The 5,906-nt window shown below is 30.1% G+C and overlaps 1 non-coding gene across 1 annotated transcript; it reads left to right on the forward strand.

The window, feature by feature from the left end:
• The first annotated feature begins 5,799 nt into the window (after positions 1-5,799).
• On the forward strand, positions 5,800-5,906 carry LOC149514659 (small nucleolar RNA R71). Its single transcript, XR_016328382.1, has one exon. It is a non-coding gene; the product is annotated as a small nucleolar RNA R71 (small nucleolar RNA).

A 5,906-nucleotide genomic window follows, 5' to 3' on the forward strand; every position in this document is an offset into this window, starting at 1 on the left:
GTCATTTTCAAGAGGGAGAGTTAGTTTTGAAAAGAATTCACCCAAATTAGCATGATAAAAAAAGAAAGTGGACCCCAAATTATGAAGATTCATATCTTATAAAGAGGATTTTTTGAGTGGAGCATTAATCTTAATGGAGATGGACGAAGATAATTTACCCAGTCCTATAAATTTTGAAGTTGTGAAAAAATACTACGCTTAAAAAAATGGAAAAATGAAAAATGAATGAAAAAGAAAAGAAAATGAGGGCTCAAATTAAAAACCCAAAAGGGCAATTTGAGTCAAAAAGGATTCATTTAAGTCAAAACTTGAAAAGTCGATTTAGATAAAGAGGATACAACATCATTTGGGAATTCATCAATATAAAGGCTAGCATATTTTGAAGAGCTTTAAGGTGTTAAATGCATCAAGTGGTTGAGTTTTTTAAAAGAATCTAAGATGTGTTATCATGATTATCTGATTATTCATTTTAGGCATTGTTGGCCCAATAATCCATCTATGTAATTTTTTTTCCTTTACATTACTCAGTTGCCAGAATTGTTCTATCATCCCTTTTAAATAAGAGATATTTTATTTCATTCTTTGTGTTTGTCTTTCTAATACCCATATCTCTTTCTCGATTCATCTTGTGGCTTTTCTCTTGAATACTTTACAATAGAAGAAATGTGTGATTGCATTTTACATCTTGCAATTGAAATAATGATTGATAAATGAATAATGGCATAAAAGATTCATACATTACCTTGGATAAGTTTAAAGTGATAAAGATAAAGATGAAATGTTCAAGGCTTGGTAAAGACACCGAATTTGGAAATAAAGATTTCTTCAAAAAGAAGATATGGGTGCCAACATTGAATGAAATAGATGATTCATGAACTAAGTCAATTTGTTCTTATTGCTCAAGACTTGAAGAGCTCGGAATAAAAAGAAAAAAGAGCCATGAAAACCTGTGTACCACAATTGAAAAAACATTAATTAAAATTTGCATCACATGCATTGCATTTAGGAATGTGTAGTGCATGAATCTAAGAAATAGAGATATTGTAAGATCTAACATAAAAAATATAAGTATGAAAACTTTTTGGTAAAAGAACTTCAAATTCTCGTTTAAGAAGAAGCCTCTTAGATAAGATCCTAATCTTTGAAAAAAAGATATCTCATGAAAATCAGTCATGGTCAAGAAAGATTTTTTAAACTTTTTAAGTTGCGGAACCTTTGTTCAAAGGAGCATTTTTCAACATTAGAAATGATTTGTAAGACCTCAGGGCATAGTCTCCTAATTTCTATGAATGCAATCTATAAAACCTAAAGGTATGACCATCGAAACCTTCAAATATCACCTTGATTGTTACTTTTTGTATAGCATGTAAGTACACATATCAAGTAAATAAATAGAAGTATTCCAATATTGGCTCCTCAAAGATTATAGAATATAATGTTGGGTTACTTTTCAAGTGCCAATGGCGAAATCCTAAGATCTTATATCTAAGTAATTAGAACTCAAAGTTTGGTTACAAAGAAAAGTAAAAATTAAAAGCGATGTGTACACAAATATCTTGACTTCACCAACTATCATTTTGGAAGTAAAAGAATATTACCAAAAAAAACAAGATCTAAGAAAACAAGAATTGAAAGCTTGAAAAATAAAGAAAACTTAAGAATGCCAATTGCTAGTAGTAAACTTGGAATAAAGATTGCATGAAAATATCATATAAAACAATAAAGAAAATAGTGGCTGAATATTGTAAAAAGTAAAAGAAAGCTTGAATCAATCTTGAAAGAAAAGGAATGCTTTTGTAGAAATAAGATTGTGAAAACAAGAATTGAAATCTAAAAGTAATACAAAAGAGACCTTAAAAAATAATATTTTTTTATTGAAATAAAAAAACTTAAACAAAAAAAAACTTTGTGGTTATTGGCAAATCTGTCACCTAAGCCAATAACTCAACTAAAGAAATAAGAGAACTAAACTAAGAACTAAAGAAATAAGAGAAGTGAGGAGTGGAATGATGAAAAAGGATGAATGACCTCTATATTTATAATGAAGGTTTCGACCAAGAGGTAGGATTTACAAAAGTTGTTTTCAGATTCAAACTTTAAGTGATAAGCTTGATCTTCAACTTCTAAAAAGTCATAGTCGAATAGGACTTCTTCAAGCTTGAGCATGCTTGGCCGAATGGGATAGTGCTTAAAGAATCCATGATCTTGCAAATTAAACTCCCCTTTTTGCATAGCTAAATGGATAGAGTTTTTTGTAAAATGAACTCCTTAGGCCAAACATTCTAAAGTCCATGATAACTTGAAACTTTTCATATATCATATGTGTAATTGCTTCCCTCTTGAAAGCGATCTAACTGAATGTAAAGACCTTATGCAAACTTAATTTCTTCATGGTTAAGCAAAGGAAGCACTCTAGGATTAGGTCTTTTTGGCCAAACATGATAAAGTGTCATTGTGCAAGTAAAACTTTATCTTATGGATCAATGTGGTTTGGCTATGACCTTCCAATATTGGGCCAAAATTGCTCCTTCCATGCTTGTATGCATGGCTTGCATGAAAATAATATTCATGAGCTTGAAAACCTAAAATCATGAAAATAACATGAAAAGCACCAAAAATATCCAAAATTTAAAAATTAGCACCAATTTTAACATGTAAAAATACTATATAATTAGGTGCTATCACACCCCTACACTTAAATTTTTGCTTGTTTTAAAGCAAAATCTCAAATCAACAAAATTAAATATCAATAATCATACTTATAAAGTCAAAAACTACATAAACTTCCTATCATATACTATTGCATAACAGAAAGCTAAGAATAAACATAAAGTTATAAGAAATTCCTTTAAAAATAAGCTTCCAATATCTTATGCTTGTTACACGTATACATCTACTCAATCTCTAACTATGCATATAACTTAAGTAAAAAGAATGCAAAATACTTTATCACATTTTAATTCAAAGATAGAACAATCTTCATATGTTCACTTTCCTTATCCTTATCCACTAATGTTAGATTACATATTTACCTCAAGATTAAAAGGTCTTTTAGGGTTGTAATATAAGGCTTGGGTCAAAAAAGAAAAAAATAAAATTTTAGGCTTAAAAATCTTAAGCTTACTTTCTTTCAATTTCTAGGACTTTAAACAAATGAGAGCTCATTTTGAAGCTTTGACTTGTGAGGCATCACTTTATTTTTTTTCCTTTATTCACGGCATTTTTTTTTAAATTCAACTATTTTTCTCTTTTATTAGGATTTGCTTTTGCTTTTGTCATTTTCTTTCTTTTGTTCATTCTTTCCTTGCGCCTCATTTTTTTCCAAAATCATAAACATGTCCACACATAAATAAGCACAATAGGTTAGGTAAAACAAAATAAAGGATAATAATATTCAAAGAAAAAGCTTATTCACTTATTATGTGGCAAAAATAAACAAAGAAAAGGATTACTATAAAAGGCTCAAAATAAAGGTACAAGGGATGCATCAAATAAGGTGGCTTGAAAAAGGCTCAAATGGTCCAAAGAACTATCTAGATCATCTCTTGAATCAAATACATTCTAAAATTTCTCCTCAAGAGTTGAGTATGTGAATTCTAGAACACTTATTCATATTCTTAAATCTCATGTAAATCCACATCTCATAAACTTTCACAAAAATTATAGCATTTCATATAAAGATAATAGAAATATATGCATAAAAATCATATCCAAAAAAAAGCATGCTTGAAAATTCCTTTCAAGTTCCATTACATCCATAATCAACCTCATATCATACTTTAGTCATTTTTGAAAAATATATGCAACTTCAACTCAGTGAGCATCATAATGATATTTAGTATGTCAATTTTGTTTAAAAGCAAAAATGGGTTAAGATTTCAAAATCATTTTACGTTCAAAAGTTTTCTTCCCCCTTAACACTTAAATGGAACAATATATCAAACAACCAAGGAAAAAGAAATACTCCCTAAATTCTTTTCAAAGCAAAATCACATTTTGGTATCATCTTTGCTTCACTTTCCTCATATAAAAACTCAAAGAAAACATTAAAAACATACATGATCTAGAAAAAAAAATTAAGAAAACAAAAAGCATAACCATTAAAATAGAACTTGGGTTGGCTTCTAAACAACACCAGTTTTGGTCAAGCTTAACCATGAAAAATCATCTTATCCCTTTGGAGGGAGTTTACCTTGTTACTTTTTTCTTTACAGAATGCCATAAATAGACTTGGTTTTAATAAGAGTATTAACTCTCTTAATAGGTATAATATACACAAAACTTGAATTCTTTATAAGATTAACATTGTTGGAGCTAGAGGTTACCAATTGGTTTTGAGTTATAAGGTCAGAAGGTTTGGCTATTAAGTCAAACTCCCTAAGGTTTTTTTTTATCTTGACTGCACTAACATCTTTTTTATCTCTATGTACACCACAACCTCCAAATACAAATCATCACTATTTATTTTTAAATCTAAAGGTAAGGCTAGACTCATAAACATCTATTAAGGCCTTAGCAGTCAATAGGAAAGGTCTTCCTAACAGTAATAGAGCTTCATCATCCTCCATGTCTAAAAAACAAAATTTAAAAGAAAAACATTTTACTAACTTTCACTAATACATTCTTTAACATCCCTTGTGATAACTTAGTAGACTAATCAACAAATTTAATGTTGAATTTGGTAAGCTTTAGCTCTCCACACCCTAGCTACATAAAAACATTAAGAGGCATTAAATTTATACTAGAACCAAGATCATAAAGAGCATCATCAAATTTTAGGTGTCTAACTTTACAAGGAATAGTAAAACTCTCTGGATCTCTTTACTTTCTAGTTAAGAGTTGTAGGTAATTTTTTCTAATGTCATCCTCAAGGGCTTCTAATGTCATGGGGTCAAACCCTTATAAAATTTTCCTACCAAATCTTAGGGGTTCATCATCTCTTAATATATCCTTTTTTCTCATAAAATCTATTTTAGGTTGTCTTACAAAACTGGAAAGGTTTACTACTATATGTTCATTATCTTCTTTATCAAAATGCTTCATCCCAACAAATTCTCTCAAAGAATAAACAGTATTAAATCCCTCTTTGTCATATCTTTTAGGGTTGGATTCAATGTTGCCAAGTAAAGTACTTATAAGTCAATTGGCTATGGCTAGGTGAGTTGACTTATTTTGTTTCTAGGTTCTTAATTAATGTAGCTTGGCCTAAATATTGGCATTATTAGCTTGCATCATTTAGGTCAACATGTCTTCAAAAGTGACTTTCTTTTCTTATGGTGGGTTATAGGTTGGTGGGTTAGGGTAGTATTTGTTGTTTTAGTTATTGGTGGTTGGATTGGTTCCAAGAAAAACACGGGTGGTTTCACCATCCAGAGTTATAGGTATTGCTATAAGGGTTGTGTATGGCTTGGCGGGTTAGATGTATTAGACTGGTTCTACTCTAAACTAGCATCTTTCAATGAAATGGAGTCCTTCACAGATATTACAAGAGACAAAGGGGCTTTGTATAGCATTCACATGGTTGGTTTGGGATTAGTTTCCTAAGGCTTTAATCTTTTTGGTAAGGCAGTTCAAAGTTGAAAAAAGTAATAGCATCAACCTCAAATAAACTAGCAAACTTTTTTACTAATCTTTCTTTTTATGCCCCATTGGTAATTGTTAACAGTCATCTTTTCAATAAGATCATTTATTTCTTCAAGAGCCTTACTCATAATTGCCCATCCAACAGCTAAATCTAAAGTGATTCTTATAGGTAGTATGAAACCTTTGTAAAAAATCTAGGTTTGAAGTCACTAGGGTAATCCATGGTGTAGGCATTTTCTTAATAGCCCCTTGAATCATTCAAATCTATCATATAGTGTTTCACCATTTGCTTGCAAAAAGATGGTGATCTCATTCCTAAGCTT

This window comes from Durio zibethinus, chromosome 15, assembly GCF_047325235.1.
Source record: "Durio zibethinus cultivar Kanyao isolate XHJ-2024 chromosome 15, ASM4732523v1, whole genome shotgun sequence".
Classification (NCBI taxonomy): domain Eukaryota; kingdom Viridiplantae; phylum Streptophyta; class Magnoliopsida; order Malvales; family Malvaceae; genus Durio; species Durio zibethinus.